General features: G+C 35.1%; 1 long non-coding RNA gene across 1 annotated transcript in view; it reads left to right on the top strand.

The window, feature by feature from the left end:
- Nucleotides 1–7452: 7452 nt before the first annotated feature.
- Nucleotides 7453–23291, top strand: part of LOC309656308 — a 125769-nt gene continuing 109930 nt past the window's right edge. The window contains exon 1 of the long non-coding RNA XR_014261285.1: nucleotides 7453–7581. This is a non-coding gene — a long non-coding RNA (uncharacterized lncRNA). The remainder of the gene's footprint in view (nucleotides 7582–23291) is intronic.

The raw sequence follows: 23291 nt of genomic DNA, 5'->3' as shown, positions 1-23291 counted from the left end.
CCTGTTATTTGCCAGCATTGTATATTATTAAACATACTTTCTTTTCCTAAAATGAATTTGGAAAACACTATCCAGTTTTATTTATTTCCTTAATTTTAAGGAAGAGCGTTTGAGCAATTTTCATAAATTTCTAATTCATTTTTTTTGGTTCATGTCCATTATGTTCACATTTTTCTTATTAATGTGTAAGGCTTATTATATTAATTTTTTCATCAAATAAAATGCAGTAATTTTTTGTATGTTTCCTAAGCTTTGTGACTTGCTTAAAGCAGTCTTATCCCAAGACTATTTTCTAAAAATAATGTTCTAGTACTGTTACAGCTTCATTTTTTACTTGTATTACTTGATTCCATCTGAAATTTATATTAATATAAAGAGTTAGATATAGATTGTATGTTTTTTGTAACGATAAACTGGACCTTTCAACATCATTTATTATGTAATTACTCTTCCTCCACTGCTCTGATTTAAAATGTCATATTAATTATAAACTAATATTGAATAAAGTATTTCTATTTCTAAACTCTCTAGTCTCTTCAATAGATCTGCTATATATTTCAATAGATCTGCTACATAGTTCAGATGGAATCAAATTATACAAGTAAAAACATGGAACTGTAACAGTACTAGAATATTATTTAAAAAAATAATCTTGGGGCATTTGCTGGCAGTCCAGTGGTTAGGGCTCCAAGCTCTCACTGCCGAGGGCCCGGGTTCGATCCCTAGCTGGGGAACTAAGATCCCACAAGCCACGCAATGTGACCAAAATAAAAAAAAACTTGGGGTAAGGCTAGATAAGTATCTGTTTTAATTTCTGTAGCTTTAAAATATGTTCTTTATCTTGTCTGCATACTCTGCTTAGATGCTCTCCCTGAGCCCCACCAAAGTTTTTTGACTGCTACCAGGTACCCCTTTTCCATCCAGTAATCCTGTTGTTATTTATATTAAAATTACTTTTGGTTTATATGTTGATTTTTGGTGAATTTTATAATTTTAATTCACTTCGTTTCATGATTTAGCCTATATTTCTCTCATTTTCATTAGCTACCTCCAAGTTGATTGCAACTTTTACCTTGATGGTAAAAAAAGGAGCAATCAACTTGGAGGCAGCTAATGAAAATGAGAGAAATATAGGCTAAATCATGAAATGAAGTAAAAATTCACCATGAACCTTCTACTCTGATGAGGAGTAGAAATCTGTCCTGTGAGATAGGAGTGATGTGTAAAATATTTTTTTAAATGTTTAAAAATATATTTTAAAAATATAAATATATAAATAAAATATTTTTATATATATAAAAAATATTTTTAAAATATTTTTTAAAACTGAGCCTAATATTAGGCTCAGATAAGCCATCTTTGGAGGAAGCATGTAGATGGCTTATCTGAAGGCTTTCCCTTTCGCCTTGCTTTCACTTCATAATTTATGGTGTGAAAAAGCATTGTTTGGACAAACTTGTTTTGCCCACACCATCAGATCTATTCTAATTAAAAGATAGCTGGTTGGGCCTTGGACCTTTCATTGATTTGGCATCTAGAACCTTCAAGAAACACTGTATCCTAAGAAAACTGTAGAATTTTGTGCATGCTCCCAAGAACCTTCTTGAATTTCATCCTAAATTCAATATATTTGGCAGCTATTTTTTATAACCTGAGGCCTGGGATTGTGACTCTGTCCTGGTTTTATAAGGATAGAGATTGTTGTTTTCATCTTTTTATTTATTTTTTTAATGTGAATGATAGAAGTGAAGGAAAACTGAAATGATGCCACAATCTTCATTCCTAATGCAGCTGGTTTACTGTGTACTTTATCTTTTAATAACACTCTCTTTCATCTTATCTGGTTTGATAAAGTTTATATTTTCTGATATTTTATTGAGAACACAAAGTAATGCATTCTGAAATGAATATACTCTTAATTTTTCTTATTTATTTTATTTTAAAAATAATTTTTGTAGATTTCATTCCCTCCGTCTCATTAGATCAGTTTTTCCTTTCTTTTATGTTATAGATTTTAAAAAATATAATCCTTAGCTAGTTTGTTGTTTGATTTGCTTATACTTAAAAGTGGAGAGAATTTGCTAGGTCCTGCCAAACAACAGACTGTATATAATCTCTTTGATATTTTTTATGGTTGATGTGTGGATGGGGTGGAATGTTAGAATATACTGCGGGTGTTTTTGCTGGAGAATAACATGATGTTCATAGCCCCCAGCTAAATATGTAGGCATTTATCTAATGCAGCTTGGCTGGTTTGAGGTGAGATTAACTTTGCTGTTGAGTGGTATTTGCCTTTTTCTTTACTAGCTGGTGCTATAGCTCTTTACATACCAAAGGTCTATAGTAATATATAATTTTTAATTTTCTGAGGCAGAAATTTGACTGTTGGTTGGGTTGTTTCAGACAGCGGTTTGGCCCCAGGTGAGTCAACGCACCATTTTAACATCCACATCATAAAAGATTTTTTTGGTTCTCTGTACATTGTAGTCCAAAGTAAGGTCACTGAAGTGCAAAGCAACAGCAGTATCTTTTTGTGGTTGTTGTTGATATAAATGGCTATCCTTGAAAAGGATTCCCACTGCTTTATAAATTATTTTAACCCTGTATTTATAGGATTATTAAAGGTTTTGAAAGGCTTACTGTGCTTTATTGAATTTCATGGGGGAAATTACACAGTAGCTTGGAGTTAAAAACAATGACTATTTAAAGGTTTGGGTTTTTTTTTCTTCCTGTATATCATGATTTTTCCTAAAAAACTTCTTGAAAAATTTCTGTTTATTCAGAAATGAATTATCTGGTTTATTTCTTGGCTCAGTTTTCTGCCGCTTGACTTCGTTAATACTCCTTTAACTATTTTACCATTCTATAATTTGAATTTACATCTGGGTTGAGCAAAGGAAGCAAGAAGAGAGGAGTTTGTAGTCGTTGCTTTCACATGTTGATTTATGATCTTGCATCAGTCTCACCAACACTTTGAAATGTTTGGACCTATTTCTCTACTACTAAGAGTAATAAAAGGATCCTCTTATGCTTGCTGGTGATATTTCTATTTCTCAGCAATTATATTACTTTCATCTTGGCTTTGAGATGTTAAAATCATTTACAGAAGTGTCAGAACTGGCGCACAAATATATTCAACACAACTCTCCTTTTAAATGGAAATTTTCATTAACAGTTGAGTTGGTGCCTAATTTGATTCTCTGTCAAATGTCTGTGGTTTAGGGTAATCCATGCCAGGGTTTTACCTCTGTTTTCCTAAGTAATCAAAAATTGTTTGAATGTGCAAGTTCATCTAATTCTATATTCATTCACTGAACTATAATGTCATTCTGAGAAACTCTAACGTAAACGATGCCCTCCCAATGCCTCCCTACTTCTGAGAATTGGATCAGAATGCGACATTCACCCTCTGTCCACACAGGCAAAATGAAGTGCAAAACTGAATTAATTAGTCAGATATTTCAGGTAAAAGTAATCTACTATTGAAGAGAAAGTAGGAGTTTGAGGCTAGATTTTTTTTTTTTTTTTCCCAATTGGCTAAATTCAGCAGATAACTAACTGTTCAACTCACCAGATAATTGGCAACTACTCTTTGTGGATGTAGGTGTCTAGTCTTTTAAGTATTCAAATTCTTGGAATAAAATCCTGTTAGAACTAGAGTTACTCTTTCCAAAAACTCTATTCTCACTGAATTTAACTTTTTCCCCCCCGACAGGTCAGTTCTCTTTACTTTCAGTATTACCTAATTCAGCAAGAAGGGCTAAGTTGATATTTAAAGCCACTCTTCCTGAAATGCCTCTCGTAATAAAATTTTTTTAAAAAGAGAGAAAAAGAGAAGTTCTTTTTCGTTTTAAAGGCTACCTCTTTCTCTTTTCTAGGTGGGTAATGCCAACATCTATGAACTTCATCATTGGTTAAGGTTTTTGGAAGATAACCAATTTTTTTTCTAAGTAAACCAGACAAGTTACATTCTTCTTGGGATTAAAATCATCACTTGGACACTTTAAAACATGCCTGCAGTTAGTCAATGAGAATATAAAATATAGATGTCCCATATTTTCTAGTATTTACCATTTAACTAGGGTTCAAGCCCAAATGGCATACAGCCCAAGAATGTTCTCATGAATATCATATTTGCCAGACTAATTTGAGGGAGAACACTTAGAAAATGGGTGAAATTAATCAGATCCTGTGGACCAGAGCAAGAAAGACTTGGAAATCGTTATTTAAAAGGACAAGTTTGTAGCTTATCTGACAAAAGAAAAGAAGTAATTCTTTGTAACCAAGGGTATCAAATATAAAATTTAGGAAAGGAAGAGGACAACCAGGCTATAAGAAGTCACAAAAAACAGAGTTAGTCTGAAGCAGTAGGTTTTACCTCTAGGAAAATAAAGGAATTAGAAAAAGTGTTCAGGAGGAGATGCTGTCCTGGCTCTTTCATTGATATGGGTTTTCTGGTGGATTGAAGGCACACATTTCCACGGTGGCCACCGAGCCGCATGGCCTTGTCATTTCCAAGATGCTGACATAAAGAGAACAGCAGGTGCTAAAGTAAAATTTACACTGATCTGGTCATAAATGCCTAAATGACAATTCCTTAGGGGTCATGTTTTCTTCTTCTCTTGGGTCAACTTGAAACTAAGACACTCTATTTTAATTTCTTTAGGTGTAAAGCTATCCAGAAATGAATATCTTGGGACCCTTTTAAAGCCAATAGCCAACCGAGCAGCAAATCTTTTCAAAGATACATTTCCTATGAGATGCATACTTAGCATGATTTACTGAAAAGGACCATGAAAATCACTGTGGCTTTTGAGAGGAAATGATCTACTAACATATTTGTATATCAGGTATTAACAAGAGAGAAATTTTCTTTTCTGTAATAGAAGCTGTAAAACAAGTAACAAGAATACCTTTTCATTTATTTTAATATACAAATACAAACCAAAATGACATGGCATCTTTGAACAGTACCAAAGTTAATTTTTTTTGACAAAATAAAAACATTCTGCTCTAGCCATAGATGGCCCAAAACTTAGTGATGAGGTCTTTTTGAATCATTGTATTTTTAGGTTTGCAACTCCAGAAATGCTGAAGGAAATTGGTTCTATTCGTTTCTGCTATGTGCAACAACTATGTTTAAAATGCTGGGAGGAAATCAAGATGAATCTTACACAAATCCTGCTCTCAGGAGACTTACATAGTAGTAGAAAAGTGAAGGCAAAAATAACTAGAAGGTAATTAAGTGTTACAAGAAAGTAAGTGGGATTGAGGATTGGAATATGTAACAGGCTATGATTTTTTTCAGCTGGGTAGATTCCAGGCAATATAATGAAGGAAGTGAAATTTGAGCTACACATTGAATACTAAGTAGCTTTTAAACAATCAAATGGAACAGGAATTACCTTCCAGGCGGAGGAAACAAGCATGGTCTCTTGGCTTCTCTCCTGTTTACCATCATAAGTACAGTACTTGCCACACAGTAGGTGTTTAATACATATTTACAGACTGATCGACTGAATAAAGTATACAGTTTACTTAGCAAAAGTATAAAGTAAGCAGAAAGGAGATAAAGAACATAAGATGGGAAATACAGGCCTCCCATGATATCCCAACATTGATAATTTGAATTTTATTCTCTAGACAATAGAGAGTCATTAAAGATTTTTATTTTTTAATTATATCAAGCAAGAGGAGATGAACAACTGTGGCTTTAAAACTGTCTGCTTTACATGGTGGGAGTATGTATGCAGATAAAGGTGAAAAAATTGACAGGGAAAGAAGATTCCTCTCTGATGGGTAAACTATAAAATAATCATACAGAGGATCAGATCCAATCAATCACTTTCTATAGAAGAGGGAGTTTTGGGCAGCAGATTTTAAATATTCCTCTTCCACGAGCTCACATTTTCCTATAACAGAGCCTGACTTGATGTAATGTCTTTAAACATTCACAGTATAGACTTTCAAATATAGCCCCTATCATTATTAAATTTGTGTTTATATGCCTGTGTCTACCTAGTAGACTACACATTTCTTAAGGTCAGGGAATACATCTTATTGTCTTGGTATCTTGTGTTTCTTTACATCCTTGATGTTCAACATCTGTGGAACAACTAAATGAAGAATAGATTCCCTGTATTCCCATTTTCTGATGCCCTGTGTACGTAGGAACAGAGAGATGATGTTAGTTAGAGAATTAGTCATGCCACTGAGAAGTCAGTTCTATGTGTTAATCTCAGGGAACTTTGTTGATTACATCTTCCCATGACCAGTAATTCTCCCCTTGCTGACAAAATCAGGTTCCTGAGCTTTTACACGTCAGAGAACCAGTGGATTATAATAATTTTTCGAAGCAATTGCCGTCTTCTATGAGAGAGAGTAGGCCTTCTCTAATTACATCCTGACCTCATCACACCTGACCTTGCAAATGGTTCAAATTAGAAATAATGATTTTTTGTGTGTGTGTGTGTGTTAAAGGAGAACAGAATAATAAGCAAAGGTACCTGAGTTCCAGAAGGGACAACTTAGGCTAAACGGAAAGAACTTTCCAATAATTGCCATGCACTTTAACCATATTCTGAGGTTCCCTTTTTGAGATGTCAAGAAACTATCCTTTGGCTTATAATGATGTGAATAACCTAAATGAACTGGGGGAGGCTTGGTCCCTGCTTGCTCTTTAATTCCATGACACAGTATTTTTTTTTTTCTATTTGATTTACTTTTCATGCTCTACTCAAAAATGAAGGCAAGCTTTACAAATGCATTCATGACGAAACAGATGACAACTTCAGTATGGGCCCTATTAGCCATGTCAGTACAAACTCATATACTGAGAAATGAAAGCATTTTGTTAAGTATCACCTGAAGACAGCAGAATAGAAAACAGCAGGAAAGAAAAACGGTCACTGAAAAATTTAGTGCTGAGGAACACACACTATTTGCCATGTTTACTGAAAAATCAATGGCAGATCTCCTATACTGTGACTGTGATGTGACAAACTCTTATTATAGGTTAACATCGTATTACACCAGTTCATTTGTATAAAACTTTCTGCTGGATTGGCAAATACTAGTATCATTGTCAGATAGGAAACAAAAGCTGGAGTCTTCCAAGGATGAGAGGGAAAGGGCCATCTCTGAGAATGGTGATATTTAATTATTGGTTTTATTTTGTATAAATATTATACTCAACACAAGATTTAAGATTATTTAACAAGATACACCCGATCCAACAAAAGAGAATCAACATTTAAAATAGTTGAAGGAATAGAGTAAAGGAGAAGAATATTAGATAATAAATTGGAATTGTGAGTAGTGTATGCATCAAATGTTGCGAGTTTTTTATTCTTGAGTGAATTGGGCCATGCATGTGGCTCTGACGTTTTGAGCAGCCAACTTAAAGGAGACTCAATCAGCTTTATAATTCACAGTGTTTAGTGAGATAAAAAACAAACCAGGTCATTGCTCATGAATATTCTAATTTTTTTTCCCATTCTAGGCCCAGGGATAAATTTGTCTTGTGGATTCCCAGAGAGAGACCTGGAACATGGGAGACAATATCCCTACAGTACTTTCACAGTGAGCTTACTTATAATTTTCTGCTACATAGCCTGATAGAATTATACCCCAAAGCAACAAACTAATAAATCTTTGGGGAACTAATAAAATGTGCTTGAGGGGTGATGCTTCCTGCTGGAATGGCATAATGAAAAATAGATTTTAAAATATACTAAGGACTGGATGGGCTCTGCATCCTCTTAAAGTTATTTCCAACCTGTCTCTCCCTCTCTTTCTCTTTCTCTCTTTCTCTCTGCTGCTCTCTCTCTCTCTCTCTCTCGTTTTTCTTTTTTCTTTTTCATTAAGCTTGAGATTTTTTTCTTTTTTTTTTAATATTTATTTATTTATTTATTTATGGCTGTGTTGGGTCTTCTGTGCGAGTTGGGTTTCTGTGCGAGGGCTTTCTCTAGTTGCGACCAGTGGGGGCCACTCTTCATCACGGTGCGCGGGCCTCTCCCGTCGTGGCCTCTCCTGTTGCGGAGCACAGGCTCCAGACGCGCAGGCTCAGCAGTTGTGGCTCACGGGCCTAGTTGCTCCGCGGCATGTGGGATCTTCCTAGACCAGGGCTCGACCCGTGTCCCCCACATTGGCAGGCAGATTCTCAACCACTGCACCACCAGGGAAGACCCGCTTGAGATTTTTAAGTACCTGGTCCAGGTAACTGGTTAGCTTGGCTGAGCCATATGCTTCAACTGTGGTGCCGCTGGTACCGGGATTAAATACTCTCATGAAATTAAGGAGCAACAAATACATATACCTGAATAGGCCACTCTGCTTCCCCACAGAGCTTCACCCAGGATGTGCCAGCATTGTTCTCAAGAGGAACAATCTCTTTAAGGATATGGAGAAACATCTTGGCCATGATGTTCAGAGGGAACCAAATTAATTTGACAGCATCAGGTCAGGGAATAAATAAAAACTGATTTATGTTCTCATAAATTTTTCCGTGTGAGTTGACAAAGACAAATCAAATAGAAATAACTTTAATCTCAGAAAGTTGAGTCTGAAAAATGATACACAAACCTATCCAGGAGATGTGGAATTTCAGAAATTAAGAACCAGGGGAATGAAAAGATCAGGGTAAGAAAATGTAGTCAAGCTTCCATCACCATCTACTAGTTCTTCCTTTGTGTACCTAGAACACACACCTGGAATCCTCAGATTTGACTACCTTATCATACCCACCATGGAACTGGAGTCCCATGATGGAATGATTCCATTCCATTTATGTCTTCACAGCAATTAATATCAGTTTTGCTTGTGTATTATAGTAGGCAAGTCAACGTTGGTTGAATGAATTAATATTGCTGTTTTTAAAGCCCTTCTCACATAAATAAAAATCACCTTTCTAGTTTAAGAATAACAAATGTTTTAGTCATAAATTGGTTAACAAATGAGATATAGTTGCATTATAAATTTAAGATCTGGGATAAGGAAGGAAGATAAATTGGGGGAATATTTGACTTGAGTAAAAGTTGACAGAAAAAAACCCTAACAACACATTTTCTATCTTTGCTCATCATTTTTTATATACTTGAAAAAAACAAAAAAACAACTACAATCTCTTAGGCTTTTTTATAATATTGGTTCAATATATGCCATCCAGCATTTAATTCTTGTCCAGTGAAGACAAGAACTTTGCATTTTTATGCTGGTCCAGTGTTGTCAGTGCTGAAATGGTTTCCAAGCTGAGAAACCAAGGCTGCAGAGAGTGGAGTTGAGTATTAGGCTCAGTGGGTGACGTCTGGGTCTGGGGCAGAGCTACACTGGGAATTAGGTGCATTTGCCCTGATTCTCAGCCGGTAAATGGGTATCCTCCCGACAGATTCAAAGTGGTTCTGGCTGTGTTTAACTTCTCTCCCTATGGGGGGCTAATCTCATAAAGATTTCAGCCACACAAGCAACAGTGTCTGGGGTGTAATGATTGCTTTGAAGTTTGTTTGCTCGCCAGTGCATTTAACTCCTTTAAATGTTCCAGGAATAGGATTAGATGCCCCAGTGAATTCATTTCATTTACCCCCAGCAGTGGTTTCCTGATGCTAGGAGAGGTTTACATGGTATCAATTTAGAGGCATGCTGCTTTTGAAGATTTTCCTCTTCACCCTCTCAATTTTCTACCTCTCTCAAGGTCTTGCCTAAAAAAATATTAGGGGTCAGGTCTCAGTAGAAAAGGGCATTTTTGTTATGCCTGTAGGGCATGCAAAAGATAATTTTCTGAGTCATCTTCTAAAGTGTTATTAGCTCAATGAGGAGACAGACGAAAATGAGGACAAAATTAAGGCTACTTGAAACCTGTGCAAAGATTAAACATGAACGTTGAACCACTGCACAGTCCCTACCTCTGGATCAATCACGCCTGTTAGAAGTGGAGAATTTGGAACCTGGGTTGTGGCACTAGCTATGCAGCCAGTTCGTTTCAGATCACCTTTTGAGGCTTTCCCCTTAGGAAACATGGTGAACATATATCTCCTTCAAACATAACCCAAACATTGTATTTGAAAATAAATAGATGACTTGTAATGGGCCCTCGATGCCTAGTAGTTCTTTTATGCCAAACTGTGGCACATTGATTCACTATACACGATAACAGATTTAGCCTATCTATGTGTATGAAAGGAAAAAAGTTCTCTTGAGTTATTGTGTCCACTGAAAATGATTTCTGGGATGAGCAGGAATTAATGTGGAGGGTATTTAATATTTTACATGTAGAAAATTTTTATGAACATAAACAAAATCTTCATGGTGTAGGAATATTTTATTTTTGTACATCCAGACTCTCCTAGTAGCTCAATGATTTATTTTAGCTAAAGTAATACTTTGATTTCACAAACATTCTTGGGATATTGTCAGACACTTGTCAGATTTAACTGTGTTTCTGCTCTCCTTAGAGGATTAATGTATTTCTTAGACATTTTGGTTGCTGTTATTTTTTTCTTAAAAACAAATTAGAAGCAGCACATGCTTATTTTAGAAAACTTAGAAAAAAAAAGGAAGTTATAAAGAAAAAAAATTACAGATAAATTTCCACACTGTTGATATTACTAGTTAAAATATTGAGATAGGGCTTCCCTGGTGGCGCAGTGGTTGAGAGTCTGCCTGCCAATGCAGGGGACACGGGTTCAAGCCCTGGTCTGGGAAGATCCCACATGCCGCGGAGCAGCTGGGCCCGTGAGCCACAATTACTGAGCCTGCGCGTCTGGAGCCTGTGCTCCTCAACAAGAGAGGCCACGACAGTGAGAGGCCCGTGCACCGCGATGAAGAGTGGCCCCCGCTTGCCACAACTAGAGAAAGCCCTCGCACAGAAACGAAGACCCAACACAGCCATAAATAAATAAATAAATAAATATTTAAAAAAAAAATCTATCATTAATTTAAAACAAACAAACAACAACAACAAAAAACTGTCTTTAAAAAAAATATTGAGATATTTCCTTCTCTTTTTCTGTGTATATTTTTCCATAATTATAATCATTCTATAAATAAGTGCTTTCTTCACATAGGTTATATCATGAGTATTTTCTCATATCATTAAAATTGTTACTCAATGTAATTTTAGTGGCTGAAGAATATTTCATTAAATGAATACACCATAGTTTATTTCAGTATTCCTTTTCTGTTAGACATTTAGAATTTCCCCAACCTCTTGGTATATAGTTTCTCTATAGGTAGAAATAATTCTAATTATTTTATTTGGATGAATTGCTACAGCTGGAATTATTCGGCCAAAAGTTCTGAATATTTTAAGGATTCTGATATATATTGTCAAGTAGTTTTTTTAGAAATGCTCTATAAAAGTATGAGAGGTTTAATGTTTTAAAATATGCTTATTAGCTTTAGACTCTTTTCATGTTCTTTGCTCATAATCCTGTCATTTGCCTATTTTTCTTGGAGGATGTTTGTGTTATTCTTAGTGATTTTTTAAAAGTTCCTCATATTGGGGATATTACCTTTTTACTCTGTATTTGTTACGAATATTTTCCCCCCTCCTAGACTGAGCATTATTATTTTTTGCACCTCCTATCACATTCTTATCTTGGTGCTATAGCCTCTAAATAAACTTCTTTAAATGACCCATTTTAGAACTATATAGATTATTAAAATAAAAACAATTTTGTACTCAGAAATCATGAGTAATTGCTTCAGTATTATGGAGAACCAATCACAACATTGTTAAAGGTGTGATAAAACATTTTCTAAGGGAGCCAGATACATTTCAACTAATTTAGTCTTCACTGGATGATCATGCTTCTTCCATTTTCTCCATACACCTCTCACTCCCCCATTACCACCTTCTCTCTGTTCTTCCCTGAAGGAGAAAACTTTGCTTCCTTTAAAGTAGAGTGAGCAATCAATTGATCTTCTCTTCCCACTGTCTGGTTAGATTACCTAGGGACCTGCAGCACATCTCTTAGAGTATGGTTTGCTTACCACACACAAAAGGCTCTGCATGCGGAAAATGCTAATATCACTCTGCTTGATCCTATTTTAAAGGACTTGCAGCATATTATACTTAGTGTTACAATGCATAATCAGCCAGGCAATGTGGCTTGATACTCCTTGTTCTGTTCACACGTCTGTTTAGTTCACCAGTAGTGAATTGTTATAATCTCTCACTGCAGTTACTTTATAGTTATTATATACTTAAGGAATATTCTAAGCACTGACCAGTGTTTAATTATTTTTGACCCAGGAGAAGTAGGTAGCGTACTTTTGGCCTTGAGTTAAGAATTTCTCTTACCCCAAGTCAACAGCAGCCAACCCCATAGTCAACATCAGTCTTGACCAATTCGTGACCAAGATATTTTATCCTCACTTGAGAACTGGACTTGGTGTTTTGCTAGGCATTTATGGAGAATTAATAATAGATAGCCTAGAAGATATGCTCAGATATCAGGCACTTAGAAATATTTGCTGCCTCTCCTGTGGTTTATTAATTTTGAATTCTTTTAAAATGATTATGATATGCTCATTTTACACAATTACAGAAGTACTTTAAGTTTATGTTTTAGGGTAAAAAGACTTGTCATGGCATGACCTATGGGAGAGATTATGGAGGTCTTCAACTGTACATGCTGAAGGAACAAACACCACTTAAGCTAGGCTCTGCTTCCTAAACAAGTATTTAATCTCCTCATTAAAGATATATGAAACTAAAAATCAATGAGCTCCGGCGGTTAGGGCTTTTTAGCGGAACTAATGGATACACCTTGTCTAACATTAAAAACTTCATTTGTGGTTTACAGCTGTACACCAGGAGAAAACATGAATCCAAAAACAAGGTCTCTGGCTAGAGTCGTAATTGGGCTGTGAGCTCTGGATAAGCAGACCTCATAAATATATAACGTATGGAATAATGTATTGCCAATTCACATTCTCTCGCATTAAATAAATATAGTAAACTTTTACTATAAAGCTCAGGGTTAAAGTTGGCAAAATTCTGCCTGAATACATGTCCTATTGAGCCCCATTAGAAAGACTCCTAGCTGTGTAAATTTAAACTTCTGACATGCTGACATCATGAACTATTTAAACTGAAAAATATTCTGCAAGACTTATTTGGAGATATAAAAAACAGACTTCATTTCACCAGGCAGATACAAGTAAAATACTGGTATATTTCAAGTAAATAATATCCTAGACATTTGGACACATACCTAGAACCTGAAAAGAATCTCATATAAACTGTTTTATCAATAAAACTATAACATCTCTAAGAAAATCTTAGAGCATTCATTTCCTACTCATTTTGTTGTAGCTTTCAAAATTCTGTTTTTGTCTGCATGTCTAAATAACACAAGAAAATGTCATGAACACATAAGATAGATCATAAGCTTTATGAGGCCAGAACCCATGTCCATCTTTTTCAAAACCTAAATAGGGGGCTCACTGAACTGTCAGCACTCACATTTTAGTTAACTCGATAAATAAAGCACAATGAAGGTAACATAGGAAGCTTGGCTAGATTGTGAATTAATGTGGCAGTATGCTTTGGGTCATGAGGAGTCAGCAAGGAATACTTGCTCAGAGTCCCAAACTTGAATCATTGACAAGTCTTTGTTTCATTAATCTTTGTGTAGACCCATCTCTAGACAGTTCAGCCATGCTTTTGTGGCTCTCAGTAAGGAATGACATAGCTGAATGCAAAACTCTACCAAAGTTGTAATCTGACCAAAGGGATTTGCTTTTTATTCTAAGCATACCGCCAGGTGGCCAGTAAGAATTATAAAACAAATGTCTCTTGGGAAATGGAGAAGAGTATTCTACACTGCAGTTTAGTCCAGAAGATGTCTCTTTTCTCTGAACACTAAGGAAACTTCTACAACTACAGGTGTAGAAAGTGTTAACAGACGTTTCAGAGGGCATCTTTGAGAAGTCCAAAAGAAAGAATTGAAGTTTTCACAGTTCTAATCTGCACAAGATGTAAAAGGATATAACACAGAATTAGGAAAATGAAGAGAGTCCACACAATCACAGGACAGACATGTGACCCTCTGCCACACCTGTGAAGGCTTATACCAAAACCTAGAGCAGAGTTCACTCAGCAGTTACCCACCGAAGTTCCCCATCTGTACTTATATCCAGAATCATGTCTTGCTTTTTCTCCTTCAGATAAATAGTTAATAAATTGTCTATGGTTGATTCCATAGTGTAGGTTCAGTCCTTTTAAATGAATCATTTTGTTGTTTTTACAAAATCCAAACTTTAAAGAACCCCTTTGGCTAAGAGGACTGAACTGGTGAACCCAAATGATAGCTTCATTTTCTTGCTTTCCTGATGGGGAAATACAGATGAGCACACCTTTACAATCCACTCATAATGAGTGCACATAAAACTGCATGTAATGGTGAAATATCATTCAAAATAATTCATTATAGGAAAGCTGTTCTGAGGATAACCAACTATTTGGGCACAGATACCAGACTTCAAAGAGTGACCATAAATGGCTAATAGATCATCAGGTCATTTTTCAATTTCAGTGGGCAAAGTTATACTTAGTCACAAAGAGTCATAATTGGATGTTGACTCAGCCTGAGAGGAGTTTTGTAGCTCAAAATAAGGGGCAAGGAAACAGGTGAGGTCTGGCTCACTAGAAATTTCTAGGAATTGAGAAGAGCTCTACTTTGTGATGTACAGCAATTGACCAAACATTTGTAACTAAGAAGCCAAGTTCCTTGTATATTGCTTTCATGTTGTGGAGTCTCAGGAGAACAGAAAGCAAAATCTTTTTGTCAAGAACTTGACACCCTTACTGAAGAATACCCTATCTTCTCCCAATCTTAATGAATTTTCTCTGCAAGATAACCTTTACAAAGAGAGTGAAATCTGCTTTTGGCTTCCAGATTAGTGGTTGTATTCTTTTTTTCTTTTTTAATAGATCTTTATTGGAGTATAATTGCTTCACAATACCGTGTTAGTTTCTGTTGTACAACAAAGCGAATCAGCCATATGCATGCACATGTCCCCATATCCCCTCCCTCTTGAGCCTCCCTCCCATCCTCCCTATCCCACCCCTCTAGGTCATCGCAAAGCATTGAGCTGATCTCCCTGTGCTATGCTGCTGCTTCCCACCAGCCAACTATTTTACATTCGGTAATATATATATGTCGATGCTACTCTCACTTCACCCCAGCTTCGCCCTCCCACCCCATGTCATCAAGTCCATTCTCTATGTCTACCTCTTTATTCCTGCCCTGCAACCAGGTTCATCACTGCCATTTTTTTTTAATTCCATATATATGTGTTAGCATACGGTATTTGTTTTTCTCTTTCTGACTTTCTTCACTCTGTATGACAGACTCTAGGTCCATGCCCCTCACTACAAATAACTCAGTTACGCTTCTTTCTATGGCTAATATTCCATTGTATATATGTGCCACATCTTCTTTATCCATTCATCTGTTGATGAACACGTAGGTTGCTTCGAGGTCCTGGCTATTGTAAATAGTGCTGCAATGAACGGTGCATGTCTCTTTTTGAATTATGGTTTTCTCAGGGTATATGCCCAGTAGTGGAATTGCTGGGTCATATGGTAGTTCTATTTTTAGTTTTTTAAGGAGCCTCCATACTGTTTTCCATAGTGGTTGTATCAATTTACATTCCCACCAACAGTGTAGGAGGGTTCCCTTTTCAGCACACCCTTTCCAACATTTCTTGTTTCTAGCTTTTTTGATAATTGCCATTCTGACCAGTGTGAGGTGATACCTCATTGTAGTTTTGATTTGCATTCCTCTAATAATTAGTGATGTTGAATATATTTTCATGTGCCTCTTGGCCATCTGTATGTCTTCCTTGGTGAAATGTCTATTTAGGTCTTCCACACATTTTTTAACTGGATTATTTGTTTTTTTGATATTGAGCTCCATGAACTGTTTGTATATTTTGGAGATTAATCCTTTGTTTGTTGTTGCATTTGCAAATATTTCCTCCCATTCTGAGGGTTGTCTTTTTGTGTTGTTTATGGTTTCCTTTGCTGTGCAAAAACTTTTAAGTTTAATTAAGTCCCATTTGTTTAGTTTTGTTTTTATTTCTGTTACTCTAGGCAGTGGGTCAAAAAAGATCTTGCTATGGTTTATGTCAAAGAGTGTTTTTCCTATGTTTTCCTCTAAAAGTTTTATACCGTCTGGTCTTACATTTAAGTCTTTAATCCACTTGGAGTTTATTTTTGTGTATGGTGTTAGGTAGTGTTCTAATTTCATTCTTTTACATGTAGCTGTCCAGTTTTCCCAGCACCACTTATTAAAGAGGCTGTCTTTTCTCCACTGTATGTTCTTGCCTCCTTTGTCATAAATTAGGTGGCCATATGTGTGTGGGTTTATCTCTGGGCATTCTATCCTGTACCATTGGTCTATATTTCTGTTTTTGTGCCAGTACCATACTGTCTTGATTACTGTAGCTTTGTGGTATAGTTTGAAGTCGGGGAGCCTGATTCCTCCAATTCCGTTTTTCTTTCTCTGGATTGCTTTGGCTGTTCGGGGTCTTTTGTGTTTCCATACGAATTGTAAGATTTTTTATTCTAATTCTGTGAAGAATGCCATTGGTAGTTTGATAAGGATTGCATTTTATCTGTAGATTTCTTAGGGTAGTATAGTCATTTTCACAATATTGATTCTTCCAATCGAAGAACATGGTATATTTCTCCATCTGTTTATGTCATCTTTGATTTCTTTCATCAGTGTTTTATAGTTTTCTGAGTACAAGTCTTTTGCCTCCTTAGGCAGGTTTATTCCTAGGTATTTTATTCTTTTTGTTGCAGTGGTAAATGGCAATGTTTCCTTAATTTCTCTTTCTGATTTTTCATTGTTAGTGTATAAGAATGCAAGAGATTTCTGTGCATCAATTTTGTATTCTGCAACCTTACCAAATTCATTGATTAGTTCTAGTAGTTTTCTGGTGGCATCTTTAGGATTTTCTATGTATAGTATCATGTCATTGGCAAATAGTGACAGTTTTACTCCTTCTTTTCCAATTTGTATTCCTTTTATTTCTTTTTCTTCTCTGATTGCTGTGGCTAGGACTTCCAATGATATGTTGAATAATAATGGTGAGAGTGGACATCCTTGTCTTGTTCCTGATCCTAGTGGAAATGATTTCAGTTTTTCACCATTGAGTATGATGCTTGCTGTGGGTTTGTCATATATGGCCTTTATTATGTCAAGGTAGGTTCCCTCTATGCCCATTTTCTGGAGAGGTTTTATCGTAAATCGGTGTTGAACTTTGTCAAAAGCTTTTTCTGCATCTACTGAGATGATCATATGGTTTTTATTCCTTAATTTGCTAATGTGATGTATCACATTGATTGATTTGCATATACTGAAGAATCCTTGCATCCCTGGGATAAATCCCACTTGATCATGGTGTATGATCCTTTTAATGTGCTGTTGGATTCTGTTTGCTAATATTTTGTTGAGGATTTTTGCATTTGTGTTCATCAGTGATATTGGTCTATAATTTTTTTGTCTGTGTGATATCTTTTTCTGGTTTTGGTATCAGGGTGATGGTGGCTTCGTAGAATGAATTTGGAAGTGTTTCTCCCTCTTCAATTTTTGGGAAGAGTTTGAGAAGGATGGGTGTTAGCTCTTCTCTAAATGTTTGATAGAATTCGCCTGTGAAGCCAACTGGTCCCAGACTTTTGTTTGTTGGAAGATTTTAAATTATGGTTTCAATTTCATTACTTGTGATAGGTCTGTTTATATTTTCTAATTCTTCCTGGTTCAGTCTTGGAAAATTGAACCTTTCCAAGAATTTGTCCATTCTTTGTGGTTGTCTATTTTATTGACATATAGTTGTTTGTAGTAGTCTCTTATAATCCTTTGTGTTTCTGCAGTGTCAGTTGTGATTTCTCCTTTTTCATTTCTAATTTTATTGATTTGCGTCCTCTCCCTTTTTTTCTTGATGAGTCTGGCTAAGGGTTTATCAGTTTTGTTCATCTTCTCAAGGAACCAGCTTTTAGTTTTATTGATCTTTGCTATTGTTTTCTTCTTTTCTATTTCATTTATTTCTGCTCTGATCTTTATGATTTCTTTCCTTCTACTGACTTTGGGTTTTCTTTGTTCTTCTTTCTCTAGTTGTTTTAGGTGTGAGGGTACATTGTTTATTTGAGATTTTTCTTATTACTTGAGGTGAGATTGAATTGCTATAAACTTCCCTCTTAGAACTGCTTTTGCTGCATGCCGTAGGTTTTGGGTCGTGTTTTCGTTGTCATTTGTTTCTATGTATTTTTTAATTTCTTCTTTGATTTCTTCAGCGGTCTCTTGGTTATTTAGTAGTGCACTGTTTAGCCTCCATGTATTTGTGTTTTTTACAGTTTTTTTCCTGTAACTGATTTCCAATCTCATAGCGGTATGGTCAGAAAAGATGCTTGGTATGATTTCAATTTTCTTAAATTTTCTGAGGCTTGATTTGTGACCCAAGATGTGATCTATCCTGGAGAATGTTCCATGTGCACTTGAGAAGAAAATGTATTCTGCCACTTTTGGGTGGAATGTTCTGTACATATCAATTAGATCTATCTGGTCTATTGTGTCATTTAAAGCTTGTGTTTCCTTATTTATTTTCTATTTGGATGATCTGTCCATTGGTGTAAATGGGGTGTTAAAGTCCCCTACTATTATTGTGTTACTGTTGATTTCTCCTTTCATGGTTTGTTAGCATTTGCCTTATGTATTGGGGTTCTCCTATGTTGGGTGCATAAACATTTATAATTGTTATATTTTCTTCTTGGATTGATCCTTTGATCATTATGTAGTGTCCCTCCTTATCTCTTGTAACAGTCTTTATTTCAAAGTCTATTTTGTCTGATATGAATATTGCTACTCAAGCTTTCTTTTGATTTCCATTTGCATGGCATATCTTTTTCCATTCCTTCACTTTCAGTTTGTGTCTGGCCTGCACTTCTCCTCCTCCCTTGGTCCCCCTGTGCCCTACTGGTTCACTTTGGGGTTCTTCCCATCTCCTTGGGGGAAGAGTCCCCCACCAGCAGCTGGCAGGCACCCTAATTGTGGGGAGACGCTAACTCCGCATCTTCCCACACTGCCATCTTCAGTGGTTATATTCTTTTAATGAGTTTATGTGATTTTACACTGGTATTTTTAAATCATTATGCTTACTAATGACTGTTCCTGTTTTATGTATTATAACCTATTCAACTCCATGAATTTTATTTTGGTAATTCACTCTGAAGCAGTTCAAAGCCAAATATATAAACCAAATATATAAAGTAAATCATATGATTGTGAGGGCATGTTTTTTGCTACTAAGAGAAGACACTGTTGAGTATGGTAAATGATAGCCGAATGGGGTAGAAAGAGAAAACAATTATCTATTTTTAGGAGAGGAGTCATGAAGAGTAGTGGAAATAGACACTGCTTACCAAGAGGTATTGAAAGGAAAATAAAAGTAGCTTTTAAATTACTCAGAGCCTATAAACAGTGAGTTTATTGTAAAAATGCATACAGTTGTCTCCTCCTTTCTAATTCCACTTCAGCGGGACTCCTTGCTCTTCTTTGAGCCTTTGCATTTGTCAAATTCTCTACACTGATATCTGCATTTTGTTCTCAGCTCATGTGTCACCTTATGAGGGGGCCTTTCCTGATGGCCTAATGTGAAGTAGTAAGAATCCTTCCTACTCTGTGCCTACACCCTGCTTCCTGCTTTACTTCTCCATATAGCACTTACCTGTCAAATGTATATCTATGTGTATATATGTATACACACACATATATATGTGAGTATAGGTATATATGTGTGTAAATATATAGAACTTATATTGTAAATAATATATATATATATATTTGTAGTGCTTGTCATCTCTTATTATAAGTTTTGTGAGAAAAAGAACTTCAATTTTTGCTGTTGTTATCTTTTTGGTGTGTAAATTTTGCTTGGTACATGGCAGGTACTCAAAACATTTTGTTGAATGAATGAAATTATGGACAGCTGGCCATGAAGAGTTCTTAAATAACATCTTTTTGTTTAGGAAATAAATGTACATTTTATAATTCATTCACAATAAACTAAGTCCCTGTCTACTCATATGCTTTGTTGATGCTTTAACATGCAACCTTCAACAGTAATAATTCATGTCATGTAAAATAAAGTGTATGTGCTAATAATAACTTGAAGTTTTTTTGCATTAGTAAAAATAGGTATTTTTCTTCTGAAAAAAAAGGGGATCACAACATTAATATTATTATTTAAAGATAAACAGGGAATGGAAACCTTTGAAAATTGAATAATGTTAAAAAGTCATATGCCTCTTCATCAGAATGTAATTATTATTAATTAATTTTTATAAGAGACCTATATATATTATAAAAAATTTAGAAAATATTGGAAAACACTAAGAAGAAAATGTAAATTGAATTTTATTTCATCATCAGAGGTGACTAATGTTAATTTGATATATAACTTGTATGTTTTGGGTGAGATTTAAAAAGAATTGGTATTATATTTTATGAGTATTTTGAAACCTACTTCTTTTTTCCACTTAATAATGTATCAAAATATATTCTCATATTATAATTAAATGTTACTCTACCTGACATTTTAATAGCTTAATAGTATTTCACTTTGTGAATGAAAATTATTAATTTAGTTAATCCCCTATCATTGGATATTTACATTGTTTATGATTTTTTACTATTACAAACAATAATGCAGTTTATATCCATATAGTGAATTTTTTATACCTACCCATAATTATCTTCTTGGGATGAATTTTTGTAAGTGGAAATTCTAGATCACAGAAAGTATACAGTTTTACTCATTTTATGCTTATCTCCAAATTATTATCCAGAAAGGTTATAGCAAATTATTCTTCCTACATCCATATACAAGAGTGTAAGTATATTAATTTTATAAAATAAGAAGGTGAAATGTTGGTATTTTGACAGCTAATATCAAAGTTTATTTTAAAATAAAACTGTTTTTGTTTGCAAACAACTTTAACATACTTTCTTTTTGTATATATATTAATACATGTTTTATTTTTATATTTATATATATTTTTAAATACACATGGTAGAAGATAAGCTTTCTGAGGGCTTAGAAGTCAATGAGGCAAGGGGAGAAAAAAATTTCGTCCTGAGTTGTGTAAGGTGGTGAGAGTCCTGGACTAGGTGAATGTAGTAAAACCCCATGGAAGTCGGGAGTTTCAATGGTACAGGAATATTACATGAGTACTATTATTATTTAAAAAACAAACAAAAATATTACTATTTAAGTTGTTTGCATTGTTGTTATAGAAAGCCATCTTATGTAAAGTTGACTTTACTCTCCTTGTGAAAAATTTGCGTTCATGGATATTTTTAGTAGAAGTTGAAGGGAGGTTGAGTATTATTTGGGGGTCTCTACGGGGGAGCATTTGAGTTAATAAACAAGGAGACAGGAGCCCGGGGAAGAAGGCGTCATGAAAATCAAGTCCTCAGGAATGTTCTGAAATCTTGGCAAGGAGTTTATATTTTCCATTTCACTGGGAGAGTGGAGAGATAGCAGTGATTAAGTCAAGTTCATTAATTTCCTAGAGGCATGGAGGCTTCCATCTGACATCTGGCTTATATATTAGTAAATTTTAGATATCATTTTTTAAGATCTTTTAACATGAATGTTGAAGTTGTCAAAGGAGACAATATTCAAAGTCAGCTCTGTTGTTTTGCCATTAGATCAAGAACAGTGAGGAGAACATGACCTTTTAATTCATATTTCCTACTGTTTATGATGAGACAGTTAAAAGTATACAGAGACAGTAGAGACCGATTAGCATGAAAAAGCTTATGGGGTAGGGTTGCCAGATTGAGCAAATAAAAATATTGCATATTTATACCAAAAAATTGTTCATTGTTTCTCTGAAATTCTAATTTAACTGGTGTCCTGTATTTTATCTGGCAACTTTAAGTTTGGGTTTCTTGCAAGGATAAGGTGACCCTCCAAAAGATGCATGAAATGATAACAGTTTGAATTCCATTAAAAAATTACAGAGCATCCCATATCAAAATAGTGGATCTAAAGACTTGCAGATGACAGTTCTGTGAGATTAGGGCTCAGGTAGTAGTTGTCTTTACTGACTAGTTATTTCATGAGCCAATCAAACTTGACGTAATTCCTGAAGGGGGATCATAGCTCTCTTCATTTGGCTCGTAGCTAGTTCAGTTCAGATGTCCAAGACCCTGAGACCAAGGGACATATCTACTTAAAATGTAAACCTTCAAGACTTTGCTTGTACTGATTTCTTAAAATATAAAACGCTGAACATACGTTGGCTCACTGCATTTGTCTGTCTTAAGAACAGGAGAGATGAAAACCTCAGAAATTTCTCTGATATGATTGATATCAGTACCCAAGAAAATCACCTCCCTGGTTTTGCTCAGTGTTTAAGTCTTTTGCCCTCTCTAATATTGAAGAAAATTAGACATTATTTATCATTATTATTTAAAGTGAGTTGTTTTGATATGCCAAGGGCAAAACACAACTTTATCAAAATATAATCTATTAATCTCTATTTCTGTTATTTTAATATGGTATGTACTAGAAACTGAGTGCCTTGTATTGGTTTTGGAGTTATAGAGACATGGGCTTGAGATCCTAGTTTGCCTTTTCACTTACTAAAAACCCAACAATTCCACCCCAGACATATAACCAAGAAAAATGCATGTCTGTGTTTCAAAAAACATATATAAGAATATTTATAGCAACTATAGGAATGTTCTTTGCAATACCGTATACTTTAGTAGTAGACAAAAGCTAGAAACTGTTAAAATGTCATTCAGGAATATTGAAAATATGTCAACAAAAATAAACAAACTAGAGTTATACACAACAACATGGATGACTCTCACAAAGACAATATTGAATGAAAATCTAGGTACAAAAGAAGATATACTGTATAATTCCATTTAAATAAAATTTTTAAAACAGGGAAAAATAAACTATAGGGTTTAGGGATGCATACTTAGGCATAAATTTACCCAAAAACCCCCCCTTACCATAAAAATCAGCATAACGGCTATGAAAAGGAAGGAGTAGTGATTGGGAAGGGAAATGAGGGGGCATGTGTGGGGCACAGGCAACATACTAATTCTTGATGTAGCACACAGGTGTTCGGTTTATGAAAAATCATTGAACTTTGCATGGACTTTTTGTATGTATGTTATATTTCACAACAAAAAGGTTAAAAAAATTAGAACAAAACCAAACTTCAGCCTGGTGTGAATAAAATGATAGGCTCTTTTAATTTT

This window comes from Balaenoptera physalus (genome assembly GCF_965194825.1).
Source record: "Balaenoptera physalus genome assembly, chromosome: 2".
Lineage (NCBI taxonomy): Eukaryota > Metazoa > Chordata > Mammalia > Artiodactyla > Balaenopteridae > Balaenoptera > Balaenoptera physalus.
This window is presented reverse-complemented; position numbering and strand designations above follow the sequence as displayed.